This window comes from Dasypus novemcinctus, chromosome 2 (assembly GCF_030445035.2).
Source record: "Dasypus novemcinctus isolate mDasNov1 chromosome 2, mDasNov1.1.hap2, whole genome shotgun sequence".
Classification (NCBI taxonomy): domain Eukaryota; kingdom Metazoa; phylum Chordata; class Mammalia; order Cingulata; family Dasypodidae; genus Dasypus; species Dasypus novemcinctus.
In genome coordinates, this window is record NC_080674.1 from 106610713 (window position 1) to 106631922 (window position 21210).

Below are 21210 nucleotides of genomic sequence, written 5' to 3' on the forward strand. Positions count from 1 at the left end.
TAAGATTAAGAGCATGTCCATTCCCACCCTCCTCCCCTTTCAGGTTATGTGGTTTAACTTACCACGTACCTTCCTGAAAAATATTTGGAATGTCCCCTTATTATTAGGAAACTAAATTAATCCACCTGGTGGGAAATTGACTGCATTTCTCACTAAAAATAATCAAAGCTTGTGGTTACAGTATTAAGACCTTGATTTCCATAAACTTTCTATTGATTCAGTGGCTATTGTAGCCCTAATCACCACTGCACCAAGTTTGGAAACTGCTAGTAATCTCCCCAAATAAGGCAGCAGAGAAAAGCAGTATTTACTTAGGCATGACTTGACCTTGTAATCTCTACTATCCAATGAAACACTATTAGCCTACTCAATTTCTCCAATCTACCCATTTCCAGTCAATTAATTTTCTCCCCATATCCTCCTATTCTACCTCACTCCATCTTACTCCATCAAACTAAATTGTGCATGGGGAAAAATATTATGGTTTATATTATAATATTCCATAATACCTATTATTCATACTAATAGTTAGACTATCTTCATTTGAAAAGCATATTGAAAGCATTAACTACTTATATGAAATTACCCACAGTATTTTAACACTCCTTTTTGAGAATCAAATATTTGGTTCTTCTTTAGTGTAGAATCTACATAAAATTAATGAGCCTAGTGTCCTTGTAATTATTTGGTTTCTAAACCTCAGACTTTATAGAAATAATTAATTATAGCATAGCATGTATCTTTTTTTTTAACTTCTTAATTGGTTAATGGTTTAATAGTTCAAAGGAATTTAAGAGTAAGATTCAATTTCCCCCAAGTCTGTTTTCCTGCAGTGATCTATGGATTTGATTCCGGTAACACCCTGCCTCCCCCACTCTCCCAATGAGGGTAGATCATAGATTTTCACTGTGAGCCTGACTTGCTATAATAGCCAGAAATATAGCTTAGGTAGGGAGAACATAACTTAGTATGGGAGACTGACCTTGTTAAACAAATTAGCAACTTTCTTGACTTAAATAAAAATAAGAATTAAAAAACTGAACGTAACACATAGATCTTTTCAAATTAAATAAAGTTTATTTAAAAATAATGATCTTATTATTTTTATTTTCCACATGTTTATGCTCTATCATTAGTTTTCAGCCTTGACTGCACATACAAGCCACCTAGTGAATTAAATAAACACCTATCCTCAGCCCTCAATTTCTTGCTTATTTGGCCTGAGGCACAGTCAAGGAATCAGGATTTTTTTTTTTAAAGTTCCCCAGGTGATTCTACGGTGCAGTCAGGATTGAGAACTGCTATGTCTAGGCACTAAGAATAAAACATTTTTCTCCTCTAAATAAAAGGATTGTGTGAATTCAGAGGGATCAATTCTTGGGGAATGTGGGCTATATGAATCATAATTAGGCACTCTAAGTGTCAACCACAGTCTGGGTAAGGAGCACCAGTAGAGTTTAGAATTAGAAATGAATGATGTCCTTTGTACTATAATGATAATACATTCTACTCTCTGGGAAGCTATTAAAATATTCTCCTTAAGATTTTTTTCAAGTCCATTTAAAATGTCACAAGAGAAAGTAATATAGAGTATTCAGGAAGGCCCTGGGTATTTAACCTGGCAGAGCATCCTGAAAATATTTTGGTATTTTATTTATATCTCTACATCATACAGTGAAAAAGGGGAGAAAAGAAGTTTGCCTGAGAAAAGGAGAAAGGTTTCACATTCGCATTATATCAAGGAAGTTTGACTTGGCCTAACTACCTCTTATTGCATTTTTCAAATCTTGAGGTCTGTTTGATGCATAAATTTCTTAAGAGCCTACCCTCATTTAAATGATAATTTATGTTCTCAGAAAGCCATTTTTAGCCTTGTTTTTCAGCACACCCCTGGAGCTGATCAGAGTGTGGTGATTTCATTGTTTTCAAGGAAAGCTTCATGTACATGTTCTCTCTACAGGGGTTAGTAGAGAAAGACAAGAAAGTAGTCCCCTAGTGTTTCTGCCAGTTAATGGGGAAAATGTTTCCTCCTATATATATCATGATGGATAATTGAATTAGTACTCCAGTAAGAAAGGGGTTGCTATTACATACTCCTATAGTTTTTTCTTAACACCATGAAATTAAAGACATGCCAGCATGAAGCTGCGTGTTTCTGATCACTTTCAAATAAGCAATGTAGTACGTTATTTCTTTTATGTGCTTTTATAGCACATACTGTGCAAGATAATTTGACTCCATGACAGATGTCTGTTTTTCAGAGGAAAATGGATTTGTGAAAGAACAAACATATATTACTTGAACATGAACCTATTCATTATATGGCCACAAGGTGCTTTTTGATGACTTGCAAATTGAAATTAATATTTTCTCTTATTGCTCATAATATTCATAAGCAAATTTGATTGTTTGATATAACCAATTTGCAGCTTATTGTACTATATGAACATAACCTGTTTTCAGTCAAGGTTGGGTACATTTAGACCATGTTTGAAGTGCTGTGGAATGAAAAAAAGTCGGCATGCACTTCTAATTTTTCTCAGAGAAGCCAGTAGGCCTGCACATGCCCCAAACTGCCTGGGATAATTTCTGTCCATCAGGTCATTCTTATATTCTAACAGTAACATCTAAAATTAAGGTATATGGGACAAGTTTTCCAAGGATCCTTCCTCGCTCTGTCACTTCTACTTGAAATATCACTTATGTTTTTCAGAGACAAACACTAGTAGGGAACAGCATCTGAAGTCCCTAACCCTTGTGTGAGGTGAAGTGGTTTGGAGAGCTGGCAGTGTTGGGTGGACAGGGCTGCTGTGAGGGCAAATTGGAAAAAAAGGGAAGATTATGGAAGCATGCCTATTCTTTTAATGGGTAAGAGAAGGAGAAACTTTATATTCAGGTGAGCCTCTTACTTCTAGCCTCTTGAACTTTCAGTGGCCTAGCCTTTTGTGCACTGGAAGAAATAAGGGAAGGAAAACAGATTTTACAATTAAATCGGAAGTAGCCTTTTCAAAAGTAAAAATGTGACACTCCAGACTGGTTTGATAGCCATGCTTCTGGAGAAAAGAAGCCAACCACAGGTAGGGCAGAACCCTGAGGACAGAGGAGCCTTCTCCTTGCCCACAAAGTGCCAGTTGTTGGCTCCAGCCCACAAGGAAGTGCAAAGCCTGTGTGTTCAGGGGCTGGAATGTTCTGGAACTGTAATACCTGAAGCTCTGAGGGCCTGGTGTTGGCAGTGGCTTTCTTAGGCACACTGGCTCTCAGTCAGCACTGCCCACGTTGTGTATGTGCAGACCAGGGCCTTGAGAGTGTGAGAGAGGGTTCCCCTCAGAATGCAGTGCAAGCATTGTCCCAGGCGATCTCCCACATTTTAAGGTGACTGTAAAAACGTGGTCACCCGCTGAACAGGAAAATTATCTTGACATTAAAAAAGCACTGAACTGAGCTTAAAAACAAGCACCACAGCCCTACACTCCTTTCTCTCCACATTCCCTCCTCCCCTCACTGAAAGTGACTTCTTTATTAAGAAAGGATCCCCAAGCACTAGCTCTAGTTAATGAACCAGGCCAGGGGAAAAGGGGAAGTGATTTGGGATGCTTATAGCAGAACAGCTGCTGCGAGCTGTAAAATTCTGTGTTTTCTTGCATCTAGTTAGTGACCATCAGTTTCTAGAATGAATTTTTCATCACTCACCAAGACTTAGGGTCATTAGTCTGCCTTGGAAATTTGGGTTGACGACTGGGGCCGGCACACTCTTGGTTTATCCTGACTCCCCACTGCTCACTGGGAATTCTGTTGGGAGGCGAGCCAGATTTTCCAAACCATCCACTGCAAACAACGGTGGTTTCCCTACTGAGAAGGTTTTCATTCTGGAAGTTATCCTATGGCTTGGGAGCTCTGCCTCCTTCCCTGTCGCTCTTGTCCCGCGTGCCCCTGAGATCCGCACTTTGTTTCCTTCCCCTCAATCCACTGGTTTCTCATGCCTCATCTTCGCTATCTTCTCTCAACCCCTCCTCGTGTCTGAGGACCCACGTGGTTGGAGCTGCCCAGGAAGACTTGACGACGGCGCTGGGGATCCGGGGCTGCTCCAGACCCTCGCTGCCAGGAGCTGGGATGGACTGGTTGGGGAAGGGGAGGCTGGACTCCGGGAAGGGGCGCGGTGCACACACTCAAGAGGTTACCGGCTGAGGGAGAGAAGGGCGAAATAATCTGCCCTCGAATTAAAAGCCTGTCGAATTCAACGCGGGGTCCGTAAGGCACATCATCCAGCCTCTTGGGTATAAAATGTCCCGACCTGAACTGCCCAGACCCGCGGGTCCCAGCTTTCTCCTGCTCCGGGGGAGAGGCGGGCCGCGGCTGGCTCCAGTGTTCCCTGCCCGCGGTTTAGGGACGAAGTGGCGCGCACTGGGAGCTCAGTGTAATGTTAGGGTTTCGCAGAAAGGAATGTGAAGATCAAGGGAGGTGGGGAGCCAGGAGAGGAGCGCAGCGCCCCGGGCCAGAAGCGCTGCGCAGATCTCGGGGAGGCAGCCTAACTCCAGGGACGGGGCGAGGGCTGTGAGTGGAAACTGCCCCTTTCCCGTGGGGTAAAAGCGGGTGCCCTCTCTGCCGGTTCTGCGCGCTCTCTGTGCCTCGGTCGCCAACTCGGAGTTAGGGGCCGGAGGGGCAGGGGTCCTTGGTTCTCTCGGGAAACGTCCTCCCGGCCTGGCGCTGGGCGGACAGTCGGACATTTTCCTCGGCCTCCGTCGAGGCAGCCGGCGTAGCCACCTCACTGGGCTAGGTTTAAGGACGCGGGGCGCGGGCGGGGCCGAGGAAGCCTGTCAGGGCCAGCCCTCACCCCCTTCCCGGGGCTCTCGAGCGAGAGTTCCAGCTCTTAGTCACCTCCTGCCCACACGTGAATTCGAACAGTCGGGACGCGCGGCCCCGCAGGGAAACCCCAAGCAGCTGCGCGCGGCCGGGGTTGCCGCGGGGACCCGGTCCCAGCACCCTCAGCCCTCGGGCTCCAGGGCCAGGGCTCGGAACAGGGGCGACGGGAGCGGGGCGGGCCCGGGGGCGGCCGGGAGTTGTGGAGCCGCCCCGGGGGAGGGACTGGGAGCTGCTCCGTGAAACCGAGGGCGAGCGGCGGACGCGGCCGGCCCCGAGCGCGCCAGCAGCGAGCCCCCGCCGCCGCGGGCTCAGCTGTCCCCGCCCCGGGAGCCCGAGCCTTGCAGCTAACTCCGCCCGCCGCTCCGTCGCCCGAGGCTCCGGCTTCCGTCCCGGACCCAGCCCGCGGCCGCGCAGGTTGGTGTCGCCGTCACGCCTCGAGGCGGGCAGAGCGGGGGCGAGGGAGGGTGCGTGCGGGGAGCTCGGGAAGTTGGGCAGATGCTGAGCAGGGGATGAGGATCCCGCTGCCTCGGCCCCCGCGCTGGCCCGCCCCGGGCTGTTGTGGATTTCTTCCCGGGCTGCGTCCCGCGTCCTTCCCCAGTCCGGCCCTGAGGGAGCTCCCCCGGTCTCGGGGAGACCAGCGCTGCGGCCAGGGAGGGTCCTGTTGACTGAGCCATCCTGGCATTCCTCCAAACCCCTCTCTGAACCCCCTCCTACCCCCCAACGTAGCGTCCCTGGCCAGTTCGGGGGAGGGTCACTCTCTCCTCCTGCCCTTCGCACGCTTACCCTTCTCCTTGCGCACTCACTCGATGGGTATTTTTATTCATCCGCCTTTGCTGTGTCCAACTTTGCAAACTCTCGGTAAGGATGGCCCCCGCCCTCGAGATTAGTTGGGGGACACTGAGGACCGCCAAGCAGATAATTAGGGGTTAGAGCTGAGTGGCGACGTGGGGTGCTTGAGGGCGGGCGATGGCCAGGAAGCCGTGGAAATTCCCTCTCCTTCTTCCTGGTCCTTGCCCAGCTCTGCTCTCTCCTTGCAATTGGTTTTGCCAGCTATAGAGTGTAATGTGACGGGAAGGGTGATCGCAGAAGCGGAATGGAAAGTATCAGCCACTTGGAGTTAAATCAAAATTTAAATCTGCGTTCAGTCACTTTCCTATGTGTGTTGCCTTGAAACACGACCTATGGGAACCTCTTTATTCTCTTCGAAACCTGCCTCTACTCTGCCCGCCGCCAAGGGTCATTGTGAGGACCCAAGTGGGTGACATATTTGCATTATTTTATGCTCTCGTTTCAGGAACACAGGCAGGTCCTAGGACGTGTTCCAATCGTCTGAGTTCAGGTCCTTCGTGTGAGTTGTGATTATGTCTCTCTAGGTGATTTTGCGAGTCACACGTGACCTGGAGCTCGTAAATGGTGTTCAGAGCTGAAAGCGCCCTCTCTGTCCCCCCGTCCCCCCCAAATCCTATGGACAAAGCAATGGACCGTACATCTTACGTGCCTTGTTGTATAGAAATTAAAATAGCAGGAAGATTATTTTTGGCTCTAGTCTTTGGAAATAAGAACTGCATTTGCTTCACATGTTTTCTGATCTTTGCAATCACTTTTTTCTTCTCATATTCAAATTTAAATTCTTGATTTGTCGCTAATTTTAATAATTCAGAAAGGTCTTTTTGGTAAAGTTCAGACATTTTGCACGAACAAATGAAATGCAGCATATGATTTGTAAATTTTAATTTTTTAATCACAGATACAAGCATTGTTATATCCATGCTAGTTACTTTATTAAGAAAGCATGTAAATGGCCTAAGACAATCAGTTTTAGACTAGGTATTTAAATGGCTAAATCCAGTTCTTATTATGTGTAATGTACTCTACTATGTGTTGTTATGGTTAGAAAGATACAGAATATGTTTTGTGTCCGAAAGAGGCTTCCAATCTAACTTTGAGTCTGAGTAGTTTTATTTAATATTTTTATATGAACATCAAATATATCTTGATGGCTACATAAGGCATGTAAAATGATGTCAAAATGCATTATCAAAGGCCCTTTAAGACCATTATTTGATCAATCTAATTAATAGATTGGAATAAATGCCAGACTTTGGCTAAGGCAGTGTCTCCCAAAATAAATTTCAAATGCTTCTACTTTCTCAAAGAGAGGCACAACTTGGAAATAAAATGAGTTCTGTATTTTTAGAATTCAAACTCTGAAAAACATTTTATACATATATGATGTGATAATCAAAATGTTAAAAGTAGAAATTTCAATTTTAACTCTAATTAATAAGTCAAGAAATTTTGGTACCCAGGTACAATATTTTCTTAACTCTTTGAGAAAAGAAAATTATATTACAATGTCTAGAAAAAATACAGAGATTGAATGTAAGATTTTTAATAAATTGGAACTTGAAAAACTTAAGGGCCTTGTGGGACTGGAAAATTGACTTTTTAAAATTTTAATTTGGTTTAGAATATCCACAAAAATATCCACAAAAGCTTGACTAGCATTCTTCACTTCTAGACTAAGTTGTATTGTGCATTACTCAGAAACAGCTCTGATTTTTTTTCTCTTCCTGGGAACAATCTGTCGTTCTGCTGGGTAAGTATAGAATTTTTTAGGTTTACATACCAGCACTGGGCTTTAAGAGCTGTGATTAAACTCCTGCAGAAAGGCAGGTCAGGCGGACGGGCAGCCTGAGGGAGCTGATGTTAAGTTTATACCTTTGTTTCCCTATTTGTAAAATGAGATTAAAGAAGCTTGTTACTTTCCTGGAAACTGTGTGGTTCAGTATGATAGTCATGAAATATTGAAACAGAATGTCTTATATGAGAACTTTTTTTCACCTTTTTGATCTTTTAGCCCCTAGAACTAATTGTTAAAAACCACATGCAAGTAGCTTAAAGGAATGGTCCTGAATAAAGTTGTTGGTGGTGTCATTTCAGTTATCTTGTATCTCTCACAATTTACTGTACTGATGTGAAGAATAAGAGCTTCAGTTTGTGCAGGGTTTTACAGCTAGTTAGTGACAGGAGTGAAACTATAGTTGTTATTTCCTTTTAACTAGGTTTTTTCCTTACCCTGTATGGTCTCTTGTCATCCAGAGCACATTAAAAAATTCACATTTGTAAATTGTATATGGTTAAGAATTTTGGCTTTTGGTTCTGATGGTCCTGGGTTTGAGTCCTACCCAAGCATTTACTAACCATGTGACCCTTATAAAATATTTAACCTCTCAAGTCCTCAGTTTTCTCATCTCCAAAATAGGAACAGTAGAAGTACTTACCCAATAAGACTGTTGTAAGGATTAAATAACTAAGCCATGTAAAGTGCTTATCACATTGCCTGTTACTCAGTACACTACTACTCTATTAATGAAGTAGAAATTCCTTGCTTTTTGGGGGGGAGGGAAATCACATTTCAAAAGTCCAATTAAAAAAAAAGTATGTGTACAAATATTTTGGATTGTTATTCCTCAGCTAATTTCTGTTAAATTTTTTATTCAACAAATGCTTGTTGAATACCTAACATGTACTGGGCTCTTTCCTAGGCCCTGGCATAAAGTGGTTTTTAAGAGAGGCATGGTCACTCTCTTATGAATCTAAAAGTCTGGGGAGGGATGCAGACTTGTAAACAGCAAAGTACAATATCATGTGATTTTTGCCATGGCATAAGTAGTGCAGAGAACCACAGAAGACTGGGTGGGGAGGTGGGGTTGGATAGGTGGGTGTCACACAGCGCATCTCATCCTGGTGGGGTTGGTGGTCAGGGAAAACGTCCCAGAGGACATGAACACACTATGACTCGAAGCAAAAATGGTAGCAGCTAAAAAAGTAGAAGAATTGAAAGAGCATGTCAAATGAAAGGTAAAAGATCATGTTATGTTAGAGCTGAAGTCAGGTGGATAATGTAAAGAAATAGATAAATGAGAGCAGAAGGGAGAGAGATGGCAACCTGGAGATCTTGTGCTTTATCGAAAGGAATAGATGATGTTCAGCTTCAACCAAGTGTTGTCATGTTGGATGTCATGTTGGTATGCAGGCCTGGCATTGCCAGATGCCCTGGTTTTTTAAAAGGAGCTTAGAATTAATATTTTAACAAATGTGAAATCTCCCAATTTTTGAATGGCCCAAATGTGTTTGCAACTATTATGTAGGGCAAACCTGACAAATTTGCAGTTGCAATTCAACCTGGGGCCACCACTTTATGACTTCACCATTAAGAAACAGGAAGAAGTTTAATTTGGTTAAAGGAATGCATTTTTAGAAAGGAGAAACAAGAAAAGTGATAACAGATAGAGGCAGAGCCACCTCATTGGGGCCTTGTGGAACTTGCTAAGGAGCATTGACTTCAACAGGAGTGACCCAATTAGATTTATGTTTACAAGGAACATTCTAGCTACCGTATGAAGAATGTCTGGGAGAAGGCAGTAGTAGAAGTAGGATTACCATTTAAGGAGTTACTGCAGTGATCCTACCAGAATATAAGTATTGTTTGAACCAAGATGTTCAAGCAAGATAGAGAGAGGTGGATTTCAGAGATAACCTATGGCACCTTCAGTGGTGAGAGATAATTTTCCATTAGTAACTCCTGTTTCTGTACATTTAGGTGGGTGGAGGTACTGACTGTCTTCATTCCAGGCTGTCTTTTCAAGGACATGTGTATAGCAAAGACCCTTGGAGACACAGGTAGTATTTCTTTCTGGAGCATAAGGCAGATTGGCTTACAATCCAGTATAAAAAAATCATATACCCTAAGCTCAAGTTCCTTTTCATATTATTCTGTGGGAATTGGGTTTCAGGTAACTAGAACAATTATACTAATACTCTTGCTATTGCTGTGAATAATAAAGTTCTTTGTCTCTGACCCAAGAATCTCATGTATTCTCCCATCATCCCTTATTGCGGCATGCTAATTTATTAGCTTCAAGTAGGATAAAATCTCAGACCCATTACAATTCTTGAGAGCGACTAGCCACATTGGCTGAGTAAATTCAAATCTAAACTGATTAAAACATTAAGAAATGTCACTCAGTTGCATTAGCCACATTTCAAGTGCTTTATAGCGCCATATGGCTAGCAGCTGTGCTACTGGACAGAGCAGATATAGAACATTTCTGTCATTTCAGAAAGATCTCTTGGACATTGCTGGTTTAAAGCTTCAAATTTTTTTCTGTGAAGTGGGTTAACAGAGATGGTAAATGCTGTTGAATTTGACAGCATAAAAACAATGCTTGTTTTCTTGTTAGATTCATATATATAAAGGAACTGTTCCAATTTGGACAATCTGTACACTATTTAGGTTTGTTGGGCAAAAAGTAGAACATTATCTACCATGTCACTTTGGAAACTAGGCAGATTGGGGCCATGGAATGGATGCTTTACGTATCTGTGGCCTTCCTCAAAATTGTGAGTGATTATGAGATTGGGATGTGTGCCCAAAGGACCTTGAACTTCTGAACACTGTCTGCAACTTTATCTACAAGCCATGCTTTACAAGAATTGCATATTAGCAGTGAGTTTCTGGAAGGCAGCCAGTCTAGCAGCACCAAGTAAAGTACCTGGTGCAGCCCAGCTGTGCTGGCCTGGACTCACATAAAAAAATGGGGACACAAACAAGATAGAGCTCTTGTTCCAGAAGCTTAAGAGGACCACCTCAAGAAAAATACAGTACTTGAAAGCACAACTGTAAATGACACAACAGAGTTGGGGCCAAGAAACAATAAAAACAGCAGATCTGCTTCCTTATCAATGGGACAAGCCCATTTGAGGAGGGCGTGGACCACAGGTACTGTGAAGAAGGCTACAAAAAATAATAGGCCCAACCAACAGCAGCTGCAGCCACAAAGAATAAATTTTGCCTGCATTAAGTGTGTAGTTGACAGCTGATCATATAGTTACAACATAAGCAAAACAGGACAGTGGTAGAAATAAATAAAAATGAAGGCTGAGGCCACTGTGGGAGAACCATTATTACCACCTGCTCTTTCCATGATTATAAATGCCCTATCATAAATTTCAGATATTGAAATTTTATTTACCTATGCGAGAAGAAGTTTGCTTTAAAATAGCACCTATTTGTAAGTGCAGTGAAATTTTACATATATGAAGACTAATAATTCAATTTTAGAATATTTTTAAAAATGGAATTTATTTATTATTTTTAAGCCCCTACATACATAACCTAGAACCTGCTAAGGATGTTATCTTTTACAACTATTTTTAGGAGAAATAAGTTTTAGAAAGAAATAAGTTAACCTTGAAGGAGAATAATTGTTTGCATGTAATTGGAAGCTTCTGTAGTGTTTAAAAAATACTTTTGTTAAGGTTATACAGACTCATTTGGTTTATGCTACAAATTGCATCAAGTACACTATTAATTGCATTTTCTAGATAGCCCTTTCCAAATTTCAGTAAATTCTGGGAGAGCCAAGGTCTTGAGCTGTTAGGGTTTGTATAAACATAGATTCTTTTGTATAAAGTAGGCATTTCTTAATTAGTAGGGTTTTATTGCGTTTCAGTTTTTCCCCTTTTTTCTGTTTGAGAACATTTGCTGTTTAATTTTTTAAGAAAAATAAGTTTCTTCAAATATCTCTACGAGTTCTGAATAGTGAACACTGAGTAGTGCGGGCATTCAGTATTGGCTCCCATCGCTTTCTCCCCTCCCCCATCAATTTAGTTTTTAAATGCTACATTGTTAAATGTCTCTTTTTCCCTTCATTGTGAATTTTAAAATCTCATTTCTTTTGGGGCCACAAAGGTTGGTTATCTTGTCTGCACTTCTCGTCTTCTCTTTCCCACTCTAAATCTGGTAAAGTCATTTGCTCCAGTGTGCTTCCATTTTTCCTTTCTGTTTCATGTGTCAGTTCTCTTACTGGTGCTTTAGGCTTACATTTCTCCTTGTTCCTCCATTATCTTCTTATAAACAGTTTGAAACTGGAGATAATCTTTGTTTGTTGTATTGTGGAGAGCAGAATTTTCTCCAATTTCATGCCATCCTTTCTCAGGCAGGGTATGGCAAGTCATCTTTGGAAAATTGACTCCAGTAAAATTGGAGTATGTTGTTGCTTTCTGCAGAAAGCAAAACTAGGAGACTTGCTAGTTATTGCATGAGTCACTGATGTGCTCAAATGAAGGAAATATTAGAATTTTCCATGTTTATCAGTGTTAAATCTAATTTTGAAAGACATCTGAAATAAGGAAATAAAAATAATAAGACCCCCCCCCATCCCAGAGAATTTGGAACTATATGGATTCTAGTGTTCTGTGAACAAAACAATAACAATGCAGGTTAAAAATTAGGCCTGTCCTTTAACCCATAACATTGTGCAGTGCTCCAAACTTTTCAGTGAGTACATATCCTCAGATTGTGCATGAATAACTTTAATCAGGAGCAAAGTGGATTATATTTATTATATGCCATTTCCTCCCTGGCCCTTGCCTCACTTTGCTATTACTGTATGCCTAATCGACCACAGTGAAATGCCTTTAAAACATTTTCCAGGGGATATGGATTTTTTGGAGAATTTCTATAAAGAAAAAATGTGAAGAAGAGTATTAAGTTAGAATGACTTCTCTGCATAGACAAATGCTTCCAGAGAGACTGATGAGTCAAGGGGTTGTTAATAGAATATGTAAATGTAACCTTTCACCTAGTTACTGCCATTACCTAAGTCACAGCTATGTAGTTCTACTATATTGTTTGAACAGATTCTTGTCTTTTCCTTAATGAGACAGATTCTCTTGGTCTCATTCAGTAGTCAGTGCTGTTTCAAAGTGTGCTTTGTTCTACTCTATCTGTTTCTCTGGGTTTTTTGTTGTTGTTTTGTTTTTTTAGCAGCTGCTTGTCATCATACTATAGATTTTTACAACTGTTTTTGCCTTCAGCCTCGCCTCAGTATTTGCAAAAAGTTTTGATATCCATGTATTTGACATTGACTTTTAGCTCTTTGGTTCCCCAAATGTATTCTTTGATCTATTAAAAAATATTGGTGCCAGAGATTCAATGGTGAACCAGAAATTCATGGTCGTGCTTTCATTGAGCAAAGAGTCCAGGAGGAAGATAATCAATGATTAAAAAACCACACACACAGACCCTAATGACTATAAACTGGGGTAAATTCTGTGAAGTAGAGCAATACGGTTTTGTGGGCATGTGTATCAGGACCCTAAGGAAGTAACACTTGAGTTGAGTGACACTTCAGTTGATATCTTAAGAGCTAGTAGGAGAATTTGAGAAGGTGGGAAGGAGAGTTTACCAGGCAGCCCAGGGAACTGCAGTTTGTGCAGAGGCCTTGCAGGGGTGCATTCACATGCCAGAGGAGAATCAAGGGGAGAGTAGAGCTAAATGAGGCTGAACAGAAAGGCCGGGACCAGTCCACACAGGATCTTGCTGTCCACATTAAAGATCTGATCCTCACCATAAGAATATTGGAGAGTGTTTTAAGTAGGGGGCTGGTGACTCAATGTGATTTGTGTTTTGATAAGATCATCTGTGGAGGAATGAATTGGAGGGGAGACTGGAGTGGCAGTGGAGAGAAGCTGGGTGCCTTTAAACTCATTAGTGCAAGGTAGAAATGATGGGTTTATTAGGCTGGTGTTATATACTCGGGTGGCAGACCATGGGAATAAAATTATGAACTAGGCAGGCATGAGTCCTGTACTCATGGAGCTTATATTTTAACGGTAGTAACATATATTCAATAAGTAAATATATGTGGATATATATTATAAGGATATAAACATATGTATATATCCTTAATGAGAGGTAATTGGAAGTCCTATGGGGAAAAATAAAAATGAAGCGGTATAAGGGAATGGAGAATGACAGGGTCCTCTACTGAGTAGTCAGGACACCTTTTTGAAGACAAGGCATTTGAGCGAAGACTCAAATTACGTGGTAGTGGTGGGGGTATAACCATGCAAAGATCCTCCTCTAAGCAGAGGGAAAAAGAAATACAAGATCTTGAGGCTGGAACAAGAGGAACTCTTCCCTACTAAAGAATACCAAGAAGGACATTATGTCTAGAAATATAGGGGAGGGGCTGTGTGGTAATTTGTGGATCCCAGAAAAAACAACCTCTTCTCTTTTTTTAAAATTTTTAAATTTTTTTTTTCATTTTTAATAATTTTTTAATAAAGTTAATAGGTCACATAGAACATTACATTAAAAAACATAAGAGGTTCCCATATACCCCACTCCCCACCCCCCACCCCATCATTTATTTTAATTGTATTTTTTTCGAAGATACATAGATCACAGAAAGTGTTACATTAAAAAATATAAGAGGTTACCATATACCCCCCACCTCCCACCCCACTCCTCCCACATTAACAACCTCTTCATCATTGGGGCACATTCATTGCATTTGGTGAATACATTTTGGAGCACTGCTGCCCTGCATGGATAATAATAGTTTACATTGTAGTTCACACTCTCCTCCAGTACATTCAGTGGGTTATGGCAGGATATATGATGTCCAGCATCTGTTCCTGCAATATCATTTAGGACAACTCCAAGTCCAGAAAATGCCCTCACATCACATCTCTTCTTCCCTCTCCCTGCCCGCAGCAACTACTGTGGCCATTGATGTGGTCCACATCAATGCTACAGTTTCTTCTATTACTGGTCATAGTACTTCTATAGTAGAATGTCAGTAAGTTCACTCTAATCATATTTTATTCCTCCTTCCTGTGGACCCTGGGATGGTGATGTCCTTTCCACCTCTATATCGAGAGGGGGCTTAGATCTCACATGGATGATGGATGCAATTCTCTTGCCTCCCTGGTGCCAAGGAATTACTACCAATCACTAACTAGTGATGCAACTAGAAAGAGACCTTGAATAAAAGGGTCAGCTCAGACCAGCAGAATATCTCAGCCTACATGTAGGAACATGTATTAAAAACTGCTTTTGACCTTGAATAAAAGGGGGAAATGGCAAACACAAATGAGTTTATATGGCTAAGTGTCTTCAAAAAAGAGTCGGGAGATCATCAGAGGGGTCGTGCTTATGTACACCTCAGTAGGATCCCAGAGACAGCCTAAGTAGATACAACCCCAGGTACTGGTGTTCCTGAGGGCTATGGAGACACACAGGTTCTGTGGTCATGGCAGATGGCTCTGGAGTTCAGTGCCATGTCAGTGGACCCTGCTTTGGAGTTTGTGTTCCTGAGTGTGATTGAGTTGGACTCAGATGTGACCTTTCTACACATGCCTCTTATGTCACTTTTACTGAATGTGTGATGCTAGGGTTGGTGTATACTTAGGGGACTTGAATCTCTAGACTATCCATAAGCCAGCTGGGCCCTGAGCCTCAGCAGAGTTGCAACTCCTACTCTCTGGTTCGTTGGACTTACCCAGGTCAGCCAACAGGGAGGTAAAGATGGTCAGCCACCACACCAGGGAACCAAGAGTGCCAGCATCCTCTTCTTAAAACTAATCCATTCCTGTACCTGTAAACCTATTGTCGGTGGGACCTTTTGATTAAATTACTTCAGTTAAGGGCCTTTGATTAGATTGTGTAACCTAAGGGGGGCTCTTGATCCTCTTACTGGAATCCTTTATAAGTGGAGGAATAAAAAGCCACAGATACAGAAAAAAAAACTGCAGCAATAGAAAGCTGAGAGAAAAGGACCCTGGAGCCAGAAGCTGAAATCTGGAACGTGGAAGCTGAGAGGAAGCCAAAACACCATGTGCCTGATTGCCCACTGGTGTGGCTCAGTGAGAAAGCATCTCTGATGATGCCTTGATTTGGACACTTCCACAGCCTCAGAACTGTAAGCTCATACGTTAATAAATCCCCATTGTAAAAACCAACTCATTTCTGGCATATTGCTTTGGCAGCCGTTTGCAAACTAAAATAGGGTGAAAGAGGGATAAAAGGAAGGTGTCAAGGGTGTCTTGCCAATAGCTGAAATGTAAAGTGTCTAAATAGATTTGTTGCATGTTCTTAAGTCATGACTAGTTTTTTAAAAAGCATACATTGCACCATCCATAATCCCTAGTTTCTCTGCAACTAAACTGTTTTAAGCACACTTCCAAATCATTTTCCTTTAAAAAAATTCCTCTTGTCTCACCCTGCTCCAGAACTGGCAATGGTAACCACATCCGTTCTGACAGTAATAACTCTTTCATCAGATTACTTGATGTCCCTCTTCCTTTCAACCCCATTTCCCATTACACCCTCTATAGACCTCTCCTGTGAGTCAATTTGTTTGTTTGGTCTTCCATACAATACAGAATACAGTGTTTTTTCTCCTTGGAATTGTATTTATCGTGGTGCTGCCTTCCTTTCTCTTAGTCTATTTTCATCTGTTCTTTTAAGTCCTGGTTCTTAGCTTACAAGTTACCTTATTTATCAGTTTTTTCTGATGTATTTCATTTTACTCTACCAGCTCAATCTGCATGACACTATTTTTTCCTTTCTTCCTGAGTCCTTTGGAAAGGCACTACTTTAAAGTGCCACCATTATTCCAAATTAAAATATTTATGATTATATCCTTTCTTCCTAGAAAAGATTTGGCACCAATGACTAGCACTGACAAAACATTCATCCTGTGAGAGGTTCAGATTCTTTGTCTATAAGATGAAAATAATAATCCTCCCCTATTTCATTCACAATATGGTCATGGGAATGAATGAAGTAAAACATATAAAATATTGCACAAATGCAAGACATTGTTTTTTAATATTTTAGGTTGTAGAATCATGTGTGCTGCAGGAATTCCATGAGGCTTCTTGAGCTTCTAGCCACACTGTGCTCTTGGGCCAGCTTGATCCACAGCTTGGTACAGTAGATGTACAAGAAAAGGTAATCACCAACATATTGGGTTAGTTCTATGTTACAAGAGTGATTCGTATAGGAGATGAATTAGCGATGCAAGAGCTAGTTTCCTGTATGATACAGAGCAAAAAAATTAAGTGTTTTGTGAAAGTTATGTGTGAAATTCTGTTTATATATACTTATTTTAGAGTTCTGCAAGTCCTGTTAATTATAAATTGGTATAAACTAGGGGAAGGAGCAAAGGAACCCAATAACTTTTTTCCAAATTTTAATAGTATATTCAGTTATTGAACTGTTGTGACTGGAAAAAACATGAGATTCATATGCTTATTTATTTAGTTTTTATGTGGATTTTTGTGTATAAATAGTTGTATTGATTCATTCCTTTTTTGACCCATCGTGCTTCCTTTTGACTTTCTGGAAGGCCATGTGTGGTTCCATGACATTGATGAGCACCTCTAATAAACACCTAGGAGGGCCCATGGTTTTTGTCTTGAGGGATGCCCTGACCTTGACTGACAGAAACAAAATGACCAGTTATACTCACTCGTCTCTTTGATGTAAAGAAACATTGATTCTATATCTGGTTTTTTCCATCATTTTCTTTCTTATTGTCTTTGTTTTTATAGTTTGTTATTTCTTCATAGTGCAGGGAAGAGTAATACATTTTGACCTCTTGACATTGGAGGATACCTGAATCCATTGCTTGAGGAGTTTTATCTAGATTTGGCATTGTGACATCTCATTTTCCCTTGTCAGTATGCATTTAACTTCATATGATATAATTCCTCCTACCTGGGCATCAGGACAGCCTTTGCTTCAAGGACATTGAGGAAAGTACCTAAAGCTGGTGTAGTATTTCCTTGTGTATCTGGCTGACCAGTTCAATGGTTTTACTATTTTTTTTATTTTCTAACGGTGTAGCACATAGATCACATCTGAGAAGCCTATTGTGGGAAGTCACTCAGATTTAGTGAATAGAAATTGAATACTTGACCTTTACTGAGAAAACTGTCCTTTTTGTTGCCAACTGGAAGAACTTCCTTAGCATAGCTTTTATATTCCGAAAAGCTGTGTGGTAGACAAGATGTTTAATTGCTGCACTGTCATTAATTTGCTTCATTATTATTGCTGTTTTAAGATTTTCACCAAAGGAACAAGAACCATAATTTGTTTATTCCTGCTTACTGTTTAAAAAAAATTACAGCAACAGATAAGCAATGTATTTCAGACTTCACTGCTGCTGTAGAAATAAATTTCCTCTCTCTATCCTATCAAGTAGATGTTACTTGGAGAATAACAGTTTTGATCTTAATCTTTTAAACGTAATGAAACACCTTTCTGAAACTGGAAAAGAGTGAAAGAGATTTATGAAAAGGATAATATAATGGTTACCTTATTCTTTGTCATCTGTAAATTTCTATTCTGTAAAGTTTTTTACTTAAATATTCCGCCCCCCCCCCCCCTTCTAAGCATAAATATCAGAAAGCCAGAAGAGTAATAGAAGTGATAAAATCAACCATGAAATGGGCTGGGAGATTGGGAAGGATATTTTAAAGAAGAACCAAGAAAGACCATGTTCTGGCCATTTTTTTTTTTTAATTTTGTTGAGTTTATTTTGGCAACAAATGATTCACAGATGCAGTGCCAAACCAAAAGTGGTAAGGAGCTCTGCCGAGGCAGTGAAAAGGGTAAGGTTATATGGTGCAAACATAAATGCAGGCAAGGAAATGTTCTGACTGGAAATGTTCTGGTTGCTTAAGTTTCCAGTTTACATAGGGGGTGTCTTACAAAATGGGGATTAGATAAATATTGATTAGTATGATATGTCCATTCTGATAAACATTCTCTCCAGGACCAAAACTGGTTTATTACCAGGTATTGCTTATCTGCAGTTTTGTAGGGTCCCATTTTCTTGCAGTTTAGGTGTTTTTGTCTTCTAGAAATCCTTACTCAGAAAGGGGTCCCTCTCGGCAGTGCCCAAAGTAGGCGGCTCTTTTATTTTACTTTCTAGTGCCCCACACTTTGGTCATTCTTTTCAAGGATCTTGTTGGGAACTTGGTCACCACTATTGTTATTGGGTGACATGTAAGGAGTAGGGTTCCTTACTCAGTTTTGAGGATTACGGGACTGGCCACTCCAAGTCAGGTGTCCATTATTTTTATTTACTTTTTTAGTCTCAGTCCACTAGAGATAGTCCCATTTCTATCTCTTTTCCTTTTGATTAGCTATCTTAAGAACAGCCATCTGTTTGAGGGTGACAGGAAACTTGAAAGATTTCTTGAAATACAGTATGTACAACAAAAAATAAAACATAAACTAGTAATTACAATTAAAAGCATAAATCCAAAGCATCCTAGTTGTCCCCATGCTTCTGGTCAATTTAAGTGTTCTTTTTGTTGTTTTTGTTTTTGCAGTCTTCCATTGCTGTTCCAAGTTAAAATATTTATGTTTATTTTTTCTCTCTAGCTCATGAGCTTAACTCCACACCTGGGACCATCTGGTGTTTTACGTAATCTCAGTATCCAGTAGAGGTCTTTGAACTTGTGGATGCTTAGCCACTGGGTTCCAGGGCAGTCATAACCTCACTGATATCAGTTGTCTTTTTTGGTGAATTCCCTAAATTTTTCCTGATATATATATATAATATTTGAAAACAACAGGGCTTTTGTGAGGTGGTTAAGGGTATGGACTTGAGAGTCAGACTGCCTTGGGTTCAAATCTCAAGTCTAACACTTAAAACTGTGTGATCCTAGACAAGTCACTTATCCTCTCTATGCTTCAGGTTCCTCATCTCTGAACAACTACCCTTATGTAGGATTTATTATGTGCCAGGCACTGTGGTAAACGCCTCACATAATAGCATGTTTAATCTTCACAAACAACCTCTATTTTGCCACCTCTATTTGCAGGTAAAGAAAATGAGACACAAAGAGGTTAAAGTAATGCCCAAGGTACATAAGTACTAAGTTGTGGAGTCAGGATTTGAATTCATTGAATATGGCTTGGGGGCTTATGTCACCTCACAAGCTTGTTGCCTGGGAACTATATCACCTAATAATCTTTTTTCCCTCTTTCTAAAAACTAAAGTTCTGTTATAATAATTATCAGACTCTTTAAGTAAAAATGAAAACAAAGTTCTCATATATGTAGACTTTTTTATCAGGCAGGAATGAAATTGAAATTGAAGGTCTTTGTCATTAGTGCCACATTCACATGTAGAAGATGGGAATAAAGTAGGGTTATTTTTGAAAGGATAACCAATGTGGAATTTCAGCTCATCAACTTGAAATGCTATCCAAGTGGTTTTTCATCTTTCCAACCAATTTGATAGTGATGATTTCTTGCTCCTTCCAGTGAGCGGTAGGTACTATTGCTGTATTAGTCAGCCACAGGGGTGCTAATGCAAAATACAAGCAATCTGTTGGCCTTTATAAAGGGTATTTATTTTGGGTAGAAGCTTACAGTTACCAGGCCATAAAGCATAAGTTACTTCCCACACCAAAGTTTGTTGCCACGTGTTGGAACAAGATGGCAGCTGACATCTGCCAAGAGTTCATGCTTCCTGGGTTCCTCTCACCCTGGGGCTCGATTCTCTCTGGGCTCAGCTGCTCTGCTCCTCTATGTGCTTATTTCCTGGGCTCCAACTGAAAACTCCAACTAACTTTTCTGCCATGTCCTTTTCTCGGCGAGTCCCCATCAACCATGGGAGCAGGGATGCAATGTCCTACTGACATGGCCCAATGAAAGACTTATTCATTATTTAATCAAGTAAAAGTAAAATTTCTGAATCCAATACACTCTAATATGCCCAGAGGAAAAGACCAGTTTACAAATATAATCCAATATTTCTTTTTGGAATTTATCAATAATATCAAACTGCTACAGCTGCCTAGTGGCTTACCCTAGTGTAGTCAACCACAGGAGGACAAAGGCAGGAAAGACTGGGGGAGGGGCCTTTCAGAATCCTGAGAAGAAGAGGAAATTGATGTTTACACTATGTTGGCTAGAAATTTGAAGCCTTTCAAAAATAAAGTGTACTGTGTACTCTGAATTTTATAGAGGGAAGCCTAGTGCCAAAAGGAAAATAGCATTCTGGAAAGGTTTATGACCCAAGTGGCCCTGAGGCCCCATGAGAGTCTGTGTTATACTAGAAGATCTGTGGCTGGGTTTAAAAGAAGAAATATTCACGTGTTCTCATCCTGATAAACTATGAACATCAGTAACATAATCATTGCTCCCATTTATTGTTTTAGTAGAGAAGAAAACCAGCTTCCTCTTGGCATTAGACATTTGGATCAAGTCTTATTTCTGCCTCTTACTAGCTATGTGTCCTTGGGGGGAAATTCCTGACCCTCTCAGTGCCTCAGCTTTATCATTTAAAAGAGGGACATGCTAGTACCTACTTCATAGAGTGTTATTATAATGATTCTTTGAGATGATGCATATAAAATGTTCCTAAGTGCCTGGCACACGACTAACTGCTTGGTAAATGTTAGGTATTATTATTATTCTGTACTGGATGCTTAAGAGTACCTCATAACCTCACAAAGTAAATCATTATCCCT

At 40.7% G+C, this 21210-nt stretch overlaps 1 protein-coding gene and 1 long non-coding RNA gene across 4 annotated transcripts in view; one reads left to right on the plus strand and one right to left on the minus strand.

The window, feature by feature from the left end:
- LOC139436868 (uncharacterized) overlaps nucleotides 1–5891 on the minus strand; it is a 42180-nt gene extending 36289 nt beyond the window's left edge. Inside the window, exon 1 of the long non-coding RNA XR_011646324.1 lies at nucleotides 5644–5891. This is a non-coding gene — a long non-coding RNA (uncharacterized lncRNA). The remainder of the gene's footprint in view (nucleotides 1–5643) is intronic.
- Nucleotides 5099–21210, plus strand: part of PAM (peptidylglycine alpha-amidating monooxygenase) — a 311548-nt gene continuing 295436 nt past the window's right edge. The window contains exon 1 of one of the 3 annotated variants that reach the window (XM_058276787.2): nucleotides 5099–5274. The gene's annotated coding sequence lies outside the window, so the exon portion shown is untranslated. The remainder of the gene's footprint in view (nucleotides 5275–21210) is intronic. The other 2 variants (XM_058276770.2, XM_058276809.2) reach the window with 2 other exon arrangements.